The sequence below is a fragment of the Diadema setosum genome, chromosome 16 (assembly GCF_964275005.1).
Source record: "Diadema setosum chromosome 16, eeDiaSeto1, whole genome shotgun sequence".
Lineage (NCBI taxonomy): Eukaryota > Metazoa > Echinodermata > Echinoidea > Diadematoida > Diadematidae > Diadema > Diadema setosum.
This window is the reverse complement of record NC_092700.1, coordinates 6,418,347-6,433,455: the sequence shown is the minus strand read 5'-3', so window position 1 is coordinate 6,433,455 and position 15,109 is coordinate 6,418,347. Positions and strand designations below refer to the sequence as shown.

Genomic DNA, 15,109 nt, shown 5'->3' with positions numbered 1-15,109 from the left:
CATTCCGAAGGTTCGTTATTCCGAAGGTCCGTAATTCCGAAGGTTCGTTATCCAGAAAGTTAGTTATTCCGAAGGTTCGTTAATCCGAAACACACAAATTCCCTATAACTAGACAATCATTAATCCAAAAATGAAGTAGGGTTCAATAATCCGAGCATTTGCGGCGTTATTCCGAAGGTTCGTTAATCCGAAAATGAAATAGGGTTCTCTATTCCGAAGGCTCGTTCATCCGAAAATGAAATAGGGTTCGTCATTTCGAAGGTTTTAATCCGAAATGATAGGGCATAGGGTCCGTAAAGAACCTTCGGAATATCTAGTTTTGTTTCATTTTCGGAATAACGAACCTTCGGAATAACGAACCTTATTTCATTTTCGAATTAATGAACCTTCGGACTAAAGAACCTTCGGAATAACGAGCGGTAATCAATTTATTTTGCCGAGAATCCTGAACGCTATGTGCGGCACAAGCGCAGTGTGCCGGTTCGTGGATTTATTTTGCGGAGAATCCTGAACGCCATGTGCGACACTAAGCGCTGTGTGCCGGTTCGTGGATTTATTTTGCGGAGAATCCTGAACGCTCTGCGCGACACTAAGCGCTGTGTGCCGGTTCGTGGATTTTTTTGGACCTAGTCTGGAGTTTTCACAAAACGACACACAGCTTTATAGCCTTACTGTGTGCAAATTTTACAACACTGGGAGTATTTTTATGAATAGCAAGAAAGAGCAGATTCTTCTCATACGTCACAGTGAAATTTATTGAATAGCAATTCCATTAACATATCTTACTGATAGTTTGAAAAAACAGAAATCTTTAAATGCGATTTACTCGAAATGTACTTCGCGCACCGGCGGTGCGCGTGTGCCGGTTCGTGGATTCAGCGACGGTATATGTAACGCATCTACCCTAGCAAGCGCCACGTACATGTACGTACGATGGTAGTACGTACTTGATCAAAATGGAGTTTGTGGATGACAAGCTTTCTGAGTGGGGCCTCGACAAATTTATCAAAAATTTTGAGGGTAAGTGCTGTATTTATTTTGTAGCATATTTTAAATCGTGTTTAGAAGCTTGTAGTGTACAGCTTCATATTAGGTATTGATTCAGTATTATCTAAAAAGATAATTCGCTAAAATTGAGCGAGCTCTGGGGAGAGCTGCTTACTGCCTTGGGCCTATCAAGTTGCCTCAAATTGTTCGCGCCTAGCCTAAATCAAATGTGTAAAACGTGCTGCATGAACCGTTGCGTTGTTGGGCGGCAATGATTAGCAGCGTAAACATCGGTGAACATTGCCAAAAAAAAAAACAAACAAAAAAATCCCCCCAAAATCGGCTTTGTGACAAATATGGTTTCAAGCAATTGTAAGATATGCTGTTACAATATTGGGAGGTCTTTACTTATTTGGTTAGAGACGATTACGGTGATGTAATCAGATTTACCGCACTTCACCACCTTTCAATTAGCAGAAGGTTCACTTTTCGAATGAATTCACAAACAACCGCGCACTCGCAGGTCACAGGCGAACGAGCCGATCTCCGTCATTTTAGGGGGCTTAATTCATTTTGGCTCATCCCTGTCAGTCCCCACCCGTCCTCTTTCCTTCGGTCCAAGATCTATTTTTGGCACCTAGTTCTAACTGCACTTGGTACAGTGGTAGCCTATAGACCGGTGATCTATCTATCGAGTCTCTGTACTGTAGTGTAGACCTAGACCTATCTACCAGTACCAGTACTAGTAGTACCAGACAAAAGGTCTAGCCTTCATGTAGAAGAACTCTAGTAGATCTATAGTATAAGGATGTAGGTAAAGTACTAGGTCTAGAGGCATTATTGTGAAATAGGTCCTCATTCACTTCTTCGCACGCGTGCACTTGCGTGTAAAGTACCGTACTAGAATCTAGCAGTTAGTCTTAGTTGCTTGATCTTTTCCTGGTACGATAAGCTAGAAATATAGTCAAATACACATAGATCTAGAAACTTGGTAATTGAACATCTAGTCTAGGCTCCTAGATCTTCTAACTACAACGTATTCATTTTTACTAGTCTAAGCCCTTTCAGTCCTCTTCTCATTTGGTCTAGATCTAACTTACACTTGCGCTTGGTACAATGGTAGCCTAGACCTCGGATCTATAGGTCTACTGTAGAAACTACCACCAGTTCCAGACAAAAGGTTTAGCCTTCATATAGAACCCCTAAATAGAAGCTCTAGAGGCATTATCGTGAAATAGGTCCACACTCATTCACTATGCAAGCGCGCACTTGCGTGTAAAATAGTTTTAGACTTAGTCTAGAATAGCCCGACCAGACGCCGTGCGGAGCCGGTTGAGCGACAGGGCTGTGTATGTACTATAATTAAGTCTAGAATTAAAAGTCTAATGACACTGACATATCTAAAGGGAAATTCGACAAACTGATGTGGCTCTAAGTACTGTCATGGAACTGGGTTTATAATCCCCAGAAAATGATTGTGTGCCAGTCATGTTATATTATGGTCTCACACTGGCAATATGTACTGTACCCATTAGGAGAATAATGTGATATGGCGGAGGCATACCAGTGGCACAGCGACATTTCTAGTTTTTAAGTTAAACAAAAAAGTATCCTTTAGGACACCTAAATGTGCACCTATCAGGATCAAAGTGGTCATAACTTAAAATATTTCAATTCTATCCCTAAAGATATACATTTTCAAAAATGAATTCCAGAGGATTTCCAAAATGTAATTGAGAATGAGGTAGGATAAGGTGGTAACATCTTATAAATGGATAAATTTGACTTTTGATCCCAAAATGTCTTATTTTGAACATCCTATGTGTTTTCCCTTTGCTCTTACCATGAAATTTTCAATATCTTTTAATAATTAATCATGAAATCCTATTTTTGATGATGCATAAGTTATGATTGGGGTTTGTTAATTTTATAATGAAAGGCCTACATGTTAACTTCTGATTTTATATATCACAGGTTGATCAAGGCTTTCGGATACTTTTCGAAAGTGGACTCTGCAGATGCCCTCTTCGAAAAATGGCCGAAAATGTCAGCAAGAGTTCTGGAATATGCAGAAAAACAAGTGCAGTGGAAGAAGATTCTCAATGTCGAAGATCCACATTCAGGTATCACATTACCATGAAAATACATAAATGTAGCACAATTCTCACGGGAACTTAACCATTTGACTCGTGTATGCATTATATAGGAGGGACAATGATCTAAGCAGATATTGGGGTCACAATTTTAAAGGTCAAGGTCATTGCGTTTTTATATGTGAAAAGGACACTCTTGTGCTATTTATTTGGTGGATCAAACATGAATCATACTTGCATATGAGAGGGACAACGATCATATTAGAGTTGGGATCACAACATTGGCCTATAGATGGGGAATCTGCATGGTTTACGTGCAAACGTAATGTCAATGACCCTCGACCTCGCCCACCGTTGACATTATTTGATCTGGCCGGCAGCCACTATTTGCATAACACACTTGTTATTCACATCACACCCTTCCCGAGCTGCTGCCCCGCCAAAATAGCCCGGGCTTAATCAGGTTAAGTGTTGAGAACCATTAGATCAATATGAAATGGGCCTGACGCAACGTCATTTAAGTAGATTTTATTTTCCACTTTGTGTAATACATTTCAAATTGACACTGTCATATTCCTGATCTGGCAAAGGTGGAGACATAAATTTTGACCCTGTCCGGGGGGGGGGGGGGGGGGGGTTGGATACATTAGAAGAGAAAAATGAATGTGTTCACTCATGCATTAAGTTTCTCTTTGTTTCAAATGCCAGGTTAAAATACCATTGAATGTTCTTTAATTTGATACATAATCTATTGATCTTTTGAAATCCTTGAAAAATATGAATCTTTTCCTGAGTCTTGATAAAGATTTAAAATCAAAAACTCTGATATGAATAAATGAAATAAAACTAATTTTGGTAATACACATAGATTGAGAAAAAATGCAACCCTCTAGAGAATGCAACCTTTATAAGGGATGATTGGAATTGAAATGTGTATCTTCTTCGTCATTTGAATTTTTACAGAGAGAAAGTATTAAAAAGATAATAAAACTCCACGTGCCACATTTCATGAACTTGTTTGCTAATGTTTGTGTTCTCCTTAGATGATGAGAAGAGCAACCTGGCTCTACAGGTTCTTCCTCTGTTGTTTCCAGCTGGGGTGAAGAAACGGGCAGAGAAGTGTACAGCGTGCAACTATGGAAGAGAGCATGCCTGCATTCATCAATGTCGAGAAGGTGATGATAGAAATAGGGATCTAACATCGAAAATAGTGCAATACCCTGTGTTGTGTGAATGGGTCAGTTGACATGCTATGAAATATTTGTCACTTGAGATCTATACAGTGCACTCCCGTTATAACGAAATGCTCGGGACCGGCAGTTTTCTTTCGTTATAACGTAATTTCGTTATAACCGAACAAATACAATATATAACAAAAACAAGGAAACCACGCATATATCATATTCTGTTTGTTGAATACTAATCTTACACTGTGCAGATATGTTAAACGGAATGATACACTGTACCTTTTAAATTTCATTTGGATATTACATTAAAGAGAGCATAAAATTGACGGAAAATGTGCGTGACACACGGAGCGAACACACCGTGATGTGAAGCGTTCGCCCATGCTTGTTCCGCTACGAATTTTCGAAAGGGATCTGCATTTCGTTATAACGGAGCACATTTCTTTTGTTTTTCTTTGTCCGTGGGGCTCGGAAAAGACTTCGTTATAACGAAAATTTCGCTATAACCGTGTTCGTTATAAGCGAATTTTGTACCATAGACATTATTTCTTCGTTATAACGAAATTTCGTTATAACCGTGTTCGTTGTAACGGGAGTGCACTGTATTCAGTCAAGTGAACACATTCCTTTTATCCTTTAATTGACAGTTATCCTTTAATTCACATATAGTCAAATTGCTCTGAAAATGCTTGCTGATTCCTGTTCATTTAGTAAGTAATCGATGGAATTTCTATTAATGATAATGATAAGAATACTAATAACAGTGTTACCACTAGTGCTACTACTAATGATAATGATAACAATTACAGTCACCATAATAAAATGTGCTTCGTATGTCCATAGTTTATTGCAGCTGGAATTATCTCACTGTCTGCTTGATATATTGTAAGGCAAGATCAAGTAAATTAAAACCATAAACTGGTGAAGGGCTGAAGATAGAGGTGTGCAGAAGGAAATGTAAACAAAAAAAAAATGATATAAACGTGGCATGGCAAAATCATGTAGATGAAGGGGGCTTTCATTGGCAATATTTTTTTCCAAATTCAGAAAATGAATGAATCTCCCAATGTTTATGATGGTATATCAACAGAATTCATGTTTGATACACTGATTGATGTTTGTGTTTTTATATTGGTTAGATTATTCAAAAGCACTTCTCTTTTATGCCTTGGTTGTGGATCAAAATTTTGAATATTTGTCTTTTATCTGTTTGTTAATCTCTTATTAAAGCTATTAGAGAAATTTCTTTATTTGCTTTTTTACATATAGATTGGACGAACCTGCCTATGTATTTGGAAGGGAAACGAGAACCTCATGTCCTGGTCTTCGGGGGGAGAAAGAATCCGGAGCAGGCATTCGTGGCTGTTGAAGGAGATGCGATCCCTTGCACATCTCTGCTGAAAGCAGTAGATGTATGTTTCAAACTTACTTATGTGTTGGACATCAACTACTGCTGGCAGTGCAGTCATACATAACATATTTGCAAAAATATGTGTATGGGCTGGGAATGGGTGATGGTCCACCAACATCCTCTGTTGTATTGCTTAATAACTTCGTTGAGCAAGAGTAAAGCCGTAATGGCTCCACTGTACACCAGCTAGGGCGCTGAATTGAAATGTTCATTGAACAGTAACATCGTATATTGATCTGTTTTTGTAACACATATCTATTTCTGAAGATATAGTTGATTTTGTGGATTGTGGCATGTGGAAATTTTCTTTGGGATTGTTCAGGTTTATATGAGCTGGCCATAGTAAGGAGGGATGGTCGATTTTGGTGGCCTTATTGTAGAAGCCCTTTTTGTGTTGCCTAGATTAAATAGTGTATATGATGCAAAAGAAAATGACACCAAGATCATAATATTTGGTTGATTCATTTTTATTCTATGCTTTGTTGGAGTAACAACGTAATTTCAAAGGTCAAAAGTCAAAGGTCGAGTGACAGTGCTAAAATTTCACATTTTTCTTCATATCTTTGAAATGGTTCACGGTATCTTCATGAAACGTAATGCATATACAATGTACATGTGTTGCCTGACATTGCTTCTCTGTGGATGTTTTGGGACATGAAATCAAAGATCAAGGGTCAAAGGTCACCTTAAAATGCTAAAATTGCATTATTGAATGCTGAAATTATACTACTTTCTCCATATTCATTCGGAGAAAATATGTATATTCATACATGAATATACACAAATAAATTAATGCACAATGATTGTGTAGGAAAAGTTTTGGGTCAAGTGAAAATGCTAAAATTTTGCTCATCCATATATTGAAAGTGGCTCTTAAGTACTGTCATGGAACTTTGTGTATAATCACCAGAAATTTATTATGTACCAGTCATGTAACATACGGTCTTACACTGGCAATATGTCCTGCACCTAATGGAGAATAATGTGATATGGCGGAGGCATGCCAGTCGCCATAGCGACATTTTTAGTTAAACATAATTCGAATCTCAAAACCGTCATCTTCCTCAGAAAAATGCTTCATCAAAAAAGGCTTCATCAGCATTGGCAATTTGAGATATGAGCCAAAAAAAGATATTTCATTGTTTTATTGTTCAACTTCAGAATCTACAAACCGAATGGACGTCTGCACAATGATTCAGCATTGTGTATGAGATCAAAGATGGCCGGGTTTAAGCGTACCCAATGAGAACAATCATACTTTTTGACTCTTTTCAAATATTTGATCCCCGTTATCTATATATGTATATACTCGCCAATTGACTGGGCGTGCGAACGCAATGCAGGAGAGCTGTGTGTATGTGGGGCTCCCTGATCAAATCAATCACTCAATATTATCAAATATCAATTATCAAATTGTCTATGTGAACTTTTTATCCGAAACTTTTTTTTTTGGTAAGCCCATTTCGATCAATTAGATCTCTATCATCATTAACTTGCCATTGTTAAATGTGCTATCAACTGAAAGCCTGATTATTGTAGTTTACATGATGCCTCGTTTGTTATGATCTAGGAAACTTGAGATATGTGACAAGGTAGAATGTCATGGAAGGCCGAGTGAAAATGAATGTTAATTTTGAAAAAAAAAAATGTTCGTGTACATGCCTTGTATTCTACACACATTGTTGATAATGCTGAATTTTCAATTTGCAAAGAGAGAGTCATGAAAGAAAATGAATGAAAAATCATAGATGTTCATGAATCAATGCAATATTCATTGCAAGCTTTATACTCAGTGTTACGAGTAGCATGTTCCGATGATTATTGGTTCAGAATAAAATATGCATTTGTGTCAGTTAAATGTTACACAATTTGTCATTGCATTCATAATTGATTTGTGACTGATGTGTGATTGGTGAGATTGAAAAGATGTTCTGGTCATTTTGAATAGAAACTAGTTGAATTTGACTAGATTCATGAATCACAACACTGACTACATATCTAGTCAAATAACTGATCAGTATATTCTAATCATCTTTTACTAGAAACCGGTCAAACCAACTAGATTTTCTAGTCATAAACATTGACTAGATTTCTACTCAAAATCTGTGACTAGTTTTTTCTAGTAAAAATGACTAGAACAGAGTAAGTGCCCCTGGGATCCTATAATCTAGTCAAATACGACGAGATTCTAGTCATATCTGACTAGGTATTTTTTAGAGTGTACGTGTTAAGAAGCGTGCGGTATTGTTTATACCAAAATGGCCGCCGCTAGGCTCCATACGGGGCTCCATGGCGTACTACACCCGTTTGCGTGCGAAATCAATCGCGAGAGTACACTCTCTTATCGTAGCTTCTATACTCTTTGGTTCGAATAGCGCGTTGATACAGCGGCTGCACTGCCTCGCCGAAGGGTATTACAAGCACTATTTGGGCACCCGTCCCGCTTCGTCATGAACATTCAATACATCTACATGTATCCGTAATACCGTGGAAATACATGATTTTTACATTTCCTGGCAGCGTTTTTACATTTCTCGGCAAAACTGAACATCTTTCCATCTCCCGGCGAGACGTTTTTACATTCCCCGTTGATGCAATTTTTCGAGATTTTTACATTTTCCGGCGATACGTTTTTACATTCTATGGCACATATCCAGCGTTCTGCCATTTACTGTACTAGTACATACTGCCTGCATATTCATGTATGAAAACGGGACGGGTGCTCAAACAGTGCTTTACCCTCGCGAAGCTTCCGGGTAATAACACTAGACGTGGCCATAGACGACTTTCTGTTGATTGTTTGAATGTACTCATTCCCCATGTAGATTGATACTTGTACGTGTAGTTTAAAACTGAAAAAAAAAAAAAACATGTTCGTCGTAAATACCTGTTGAGGCTGTTCTGACAGTTTTTATAGGTATCTCAACTTGCTGTATGGTCTATGGAAGCATGGATCTTCGATTTGCTGCGAAATGGCTGATCTAAATCTTCCTCACTCACGAAATACGTACGTTCACGGGAATTCCCTAGAGGTGCACTCTACAGCTGAAATTTAGTACAACCCAGTGGGACAGTCACCAGCGTCTAGATACCCCAGAGTTTCAGGGTAGCACTGGCTGAGTTCCTGCTGGTGCTTTCCTGATGCATGCATATTGCCACAGCGAAATTTCTTTTTCTTAAAACAATGAAAAGATCGATTATTTTTTATCATGTTTTGATATTCTGGCTGGAGACAGTCGCCCATTTTTTACTCCAAAATATAAAACATTTCTTTGGGTTGGCTCATTTGATATTTTCCGCTTTTCCCCTTCAGGCAAGACGCTTGGGTTGAATTCTAAATTTCCGTGGTGGTGGTGGGGGGGGGGTGTCAGATTTTTTTTTTTAATGTCTACTCACACCTAATATTTTTGTATTTTCTCCCCTCTTATGCTTATTAGAGTCTATATTTTCTCCCTAATTTTCATATTAAACAATTGTTTCTATTTGTTTTCAGACAATTTCTGGAGCATTGTGGGCTATTACAGCACACCATGACACGATCAATGACAGAGCAGCTCACAGAGCGGAAGTTCAGCGTGTTCCTACTGCTTTCTCAGCCTATGCTGGATATGATTTAATTTTGAAATAAACACAATTACTGTAAAACACTGGAAAAAAAGTGAAAAGATTGTCCTTTTGTATTAAAGTTTGATACATTTATCCCATATATTCTGATTTATGTTTTCTTAATATTAGGAATCCTGAAGAAGTGTTCAAGCATGGCAAGTGTAAGATCAGCAGCTGCCAAAGAGAAGGAGCGAGCACAGAATCAAGATGAAGCAGCATCTCTTGATGTACAGAAGGCCTGGTTGGAGTGCATAACACCAATGATAGAGATGATACGGACTAGGTTTGAGCGGCTCACACTGAAAGGAAAGAAGGTAACAACAAAAAGTGTTACTATGCACTCTAACATATGAATTTTATTTTTCCCCAAGTGTTGTAAAAATTTCAGTACGCTAGAAATATTTATATTACATGTATTTTATATCACTTAACACTTCAGGGGAGCGTTTCATGAAAGGATTTGTCAGTGATTTGCACAAATTTGCGCTCAGCCAATCAGATGAAAGGATTTTTTGTATCGTATAACAGTTGTCAGTTGAAATCTCTGACAAATCCTTTCATGGAACACTGCCCCAGAAAACTAGAATACTTCAAAGTTTGTAAAACTAAAAACTTACCTCTTTGTTTGTTCACAGGTACAAACACGCAATCCTGTTACCGAGGAACAGATTCAGGTCCTTCAGGGATTCATATCTACTGTAGACGGCACCGTCGATTTCTCCAAGTTGCAGAAACGCCACTTGTCTTCAAAGCGAGAATACCAAGCTTGGCTTGCAGCGCATACACAGAGCAGAAACTACACATTCCAGGTATTTGGGATTGTACACATTAAGTTTTTTTTTTGTTTTTTTTTTCTGCTCTTACTTTAGTGCATTAAATGCACAAATGTGAAGTAAGAGCAGAAACAAATAGCAATTGGTAATAAAATCCATACTTTTATACTATAAAAAGGTCATTGTTTAAACATTTCTCTTTGTGCAGATACGGAACTGTGAACGAGAGGACTGCTGCCAACCAAAGACCATCCCAGAGCCCTTGGACTGGCTACCAGATCCTGTACTTGATGACAGCGGGTTACATTACAAACCGTTCAGTGAAGTGTTCAGGAACATGGAAACAACAGACAGCCGCAGGCCATCGAACAGCAATGATGTTGAAAAGGTTCCCGAGGAGGAACATGTATTAAAATACATGAACACAAGAAATGAATTCAGATAAGCCGCTTTTGATATGTTGATTTATATTAAAAAAGAAGATGGTACACTGGTACGATATTTCAATTCAGTCCTTCGAGAACACTTCTACTAGGATCAAAAACTTGGGCCCCTAACCAAATATGAATATGTACTGAATTGGTAGATATTCAAACGGTTCTTTTGAAATTTATATTTGTATAAAAGCTTTATACACAATACTAATATCTACAACTTTTTCCTCTTTCTTTAAAGGGATGTCCAACAAGCAAGTTAACGGCGCAAAGGGCACTGCGCGTGGTGCACTGCTGTGAATGCAGCAAACCTCGCGTGGTCTACGGACTGGAACCAAAACGGTTGACAGCTAGAGACCTGAGTGATTTGCAAACTTGTGCAAAAGAGTATGACTACACCTGTGGTGGGCCATTGCTGCCAGCGTCACACCCTCTGTACAAAAAGTTAAAACCATCTGTTCTTAAGGGACAAGTGTTTCACGAGTATTCAAGTTGCATTTGCTGAGACGGTAAAATCTATTGTATTTTATGTGTATTTTTGCAGGTCTTTGTTAGACGTGGACTGAACTGTGGATCACAGATTGAATTCCCCTACTACAGCAGCCAGAAAGTTTGGCTTCCAGATACATGTGTCCATGTTGTCCATTGTGGGCAAGATGGTGCCTCCAGACCACAGGAGCTGGTGTCAAAGTATAGAGTTGTGCTACCCGTGTGTAACCAATGTGATGAGGCTGGAAAGAAACCAGTAACAGCAAGACCAAGACCAGCAGAAGCAACTTAGATGTTGGAGGATGTTTTATGTGTTGCATCTGAAATAAAACATTGTTCTGCACCGCAAGGACAAAACAAAGGGTTTGATTGGCTTCCTATGACCAAATATAAAGTCGTCAATACAGTATAACCTAGCGTGAGTCACAGCTCTCAGGACTGGAAAAAACGCATTAACTTGCGTGAATGTCAACTTCCACAAAGTCGATTTTTTTTTCAACTATTCATAACGCAGTGATATATATGTGTATGTATGCATCAAAAGTGGTTGCACATGTTCCTACAGTAATATGCAGAACAAAATGTATGTTTTTTATCAATAACTGTTTAAAGCAAGGGGATCGATCTCTGGGGGGCATTTCATGAAGGAACTTGTCGGATAAAATGTCCGACAAGTCAATTTCAATATATCCGACAAGTGCAGAGAAATCAGCCAATCAGACTAAAGAATTTCTCAAAACTTGTCGGATATAATTGACTTGTCAGATATTTTATCCGACAAGTTCCTTCATGAAATGCCCCCCTGAATGTTGATTCATTAAACTACCATTGAATCAACATGTAGGATATGTACTATGCACCAAGTCGTGTACACGATTTGAAAGTTCGAAACTGGTATAAACAATTCTGCTGAAATGGGAAATTGGGTACAGTAATTTGGTTTACAAGTACACATGTTCGTGTGTGTGAGTGAAGTGTAGTGGAGGGGCACAATGTGTATTTCGATCCACGTACGTCTCTCTTTTTAGTGATTGGCCATCAAATATATCAAAATATCAAATATCAAAATTTTTCTTGTCTACTAGTCTTTTTTTTTATTTTTAGTTCTTTACGGTGCATGTGTGAGGCCTAAAGGCATGAGTGATCTGTGATTGTACTGCAGGATGAGTGTATTACGAGATGGTAAGCACTGTTGGGGCACCCATCCCGCTTCATCATGAGTATTCATCACCTACATGTATCCTTGATACCGTGGATAGGCATGATTTTTACATTTCTCTGCAGCGTTTTTACAATTCCCGACAAAAACTCAACACTTTTCATCTCCCAGCGAGACGTTTTCATATTCCCCGTTGATGCAATTTTTCGAGATTTTTACATTTTCCGGCGATACGCTTTTACATTCTATGGCACCTATCCAGCGCTATGGGCACTTACTGCCTGATGAATATTCATCATGAAACGGGACGGGTGCCCAAACAGTGCTTAACCTATACGAGATGCCCTGCCAAAGTTACAAAATTTATACATGGGTAAAATGGGAAAAAAAAAACCGACCTACCGACCCTCTCGGGTTTTGACAATTAAGGGCAAACAAACAATTTTTTTTTGGCCTAATTGGTGGACCGCGGCGGCGCGCAAAGCGCACACTACTAACAATAGGCGGTAAACACTACTGGCGTCAAAAATACATTGCAATACGTACCGTACGTAGGCTATAGCACAGCCTGCATATCGCATGCATGCCAGCTTTCGTTACTTGTACTGTTACTTGTATTTGTACGCTGCTGTACGTACGGTTAGGATCTTTGCCCGGGTTGCGTTTACGTGTACTGTATGTGGTGACTGGTCAAAAGTTTGTGGTAATTACAAGACTGCCGTGCAAGGATCGACAAATGTTGACATGAAGGCCAAGGTAAGATTATCGGATTCTGTTCCGTGTTACAAATATAATTGTGAGTACAGCAGAGTATTACTAATACTAAGACTAGTATTACTAGATATGGTCTTAAAAGCTCGTCGCTAATATTAGTATCACTATCATCAGTGGCCATAGTATTACTTTTAAGTTTTAGTATTATGACCAAGCGTTGTGGGACCGGACAGGTTGTGGGACCGGACGCGTATTGTAAGTTCGTCTGTAATGAAAATGACACACCCAACGCTGGGAATGGAATTCTCATGGATAGATCTACAAGATGCGACGCAAAAATGTAACTGTCTCATAATTTCATAAAATATGATAATTCTTTCATTTTCTCACCTAAAAAAACGTATTTTCTTGCTAATGTATGTAATTTATACCTCCCGCTGACTGCGATGCGTGTCGTTCTCGCTGCCGGTATATCAGAAGTGAAAGTCTCACAAGGTGTTACGAGTTATCTATACACACATGTCATTAGGCCAGATCGATCGAATGTTCGATAGCGTCAATCGTACGGCGAGAATGAGGCAAAAGAAAACACTAAAGTGATAACTGATTAGATGTGTTCTTGTCATCCTTCTCGTCATCGATCAAATTATAATTCTGTGTGTGTCTTTGTATGTGTGTGTGTGTGTGTGTGTGTCATCATTAGCGTTCATGCCTTATCCGTTTCTTCTTCTTCTTCTTCTGATTAAGTCTGCCTCCTCCAATAGACTGAAGATTCTTGCAGACTGGTGCTATTTACATTATAATACAATTTATTTACAGATATTTACAAGCACATAGAAAATTTGACGAAAAAAAACCCCCCAAAAACTAGCCACTGTGATCAACCGTTAGACGGTTTCGAAATGATCCCACAGATGGCGCTGAAACAATTTCTGACGACAGGGAATTCCAGTTCCCTGTTCGTTTGTGCAAATGTATGTGAGTTTGTGTTTTTAAGAGTATGTTTGTGTATTTTTTTGTGTGTTCGTGGAATTTTTTTTTTTTATATTTAGTTTTACCTGGCCGAACAAATCCCTTCCCACTAGAGGCTTATGAATTGAATCGTCTAATTGGTGTTTTATGATTGTGTTCTTTATGTAATTTTCATGTAATTCAAAGCACTGCTATCAAAACCAAGAAATATAATGAAAGGACCTAATTATCAATTATTGTACAACCTTATTTACTTTCTCAAAATAGAAAACCCCACAAAGGTTCTTAACGAGCGCCTCGAGATACGATGCCGCCCTACACCTGGTCGAACGTGGTGATTTGGTCCGAAAGGCGGCTCGAAAGTGTGGACTACCCAAGTCAACTCTGCATGACTTCTTGAGAAAGAAGTACAAGAAGGTCGGCAAGGGTCCCACACCCCTCCTCAAGATGGAAGAGGAAGAACTGGTGAAGCACATACTCTTCATGGCTGAGAGGGGATATCCACTGTCACGCCTTGAGGTAAATTCAATGAGCATAAATCCCAGTTCAAAATAATGGGGGGCGGGCGGTTAAGGTAATTGTAATATCAACGATAACACAGAACATGGAGCACAAACACATGATATATAAACCCACATTATAGCTTGGAAGCACTCTCATTCCAAATAAATATTTCATGATGATATATGAAACCTAATAATGACGTTTGTTGATCACTTGAAATAATGAATATATTGCTGTAAATTTCCTCATTTTTTTTTTTAAAACAAAGAACAAGACTGATTTAGAATTTATATTTTCTTTCTGTACAGGTGATGTCTCCTGCAACCAGCCTTTGTCAGAAGCTGGGACGTCTGGATGACAGGGCACCAGAAAAACAATTCCTGACAGAGAACTGGTTCCGTGGTTTCCTAAGAAGATGGCCCAACATTCGCCTGGTGAAACCAAGGGGGCTGACAATGACGAGGGCACGATCATCGGTGAAAAGCAAAGTCGACTCCTACTTTGATGAGGTCTCAAAGATGATCGAGAAGTATGGGCTGGAAGGCAGAAGCGACCTGATGTACAATGTGGACAAGTCAGGTTTCAACTGTGAGCATCAGCCCATCAAGATAGTGGCGAAAAGATGTTGTCGACATCGTCCACAAGTCATCACATCGCCAAGATCAGCGATTACCACGTTGATTGCTTGTGGGAATGCCAACGGCGATAGCCTTCCCCCTTTCATCGTCTTCAAGAGCAAGCGTCAGAACGCAGATCTGAAAAAAGGGTCGACGCTTGGCA

At 38.9% G+C, this 15,109-nt stretch overlaps 1 pseudogene; it reads left to right on the top strand.

Moving 5' to 3' along the window:
* The first annotated feature begins 957 nt into the window (after positions 1 to 957).
* On the top strand, positions 958 to 5,668 carry LOC140239561 (uncharacterized; annotated as a pseudogene).
* The last annotated feature ends 9,441 nt before the right edge of the window (positions 5,669 to 15,109 follow it).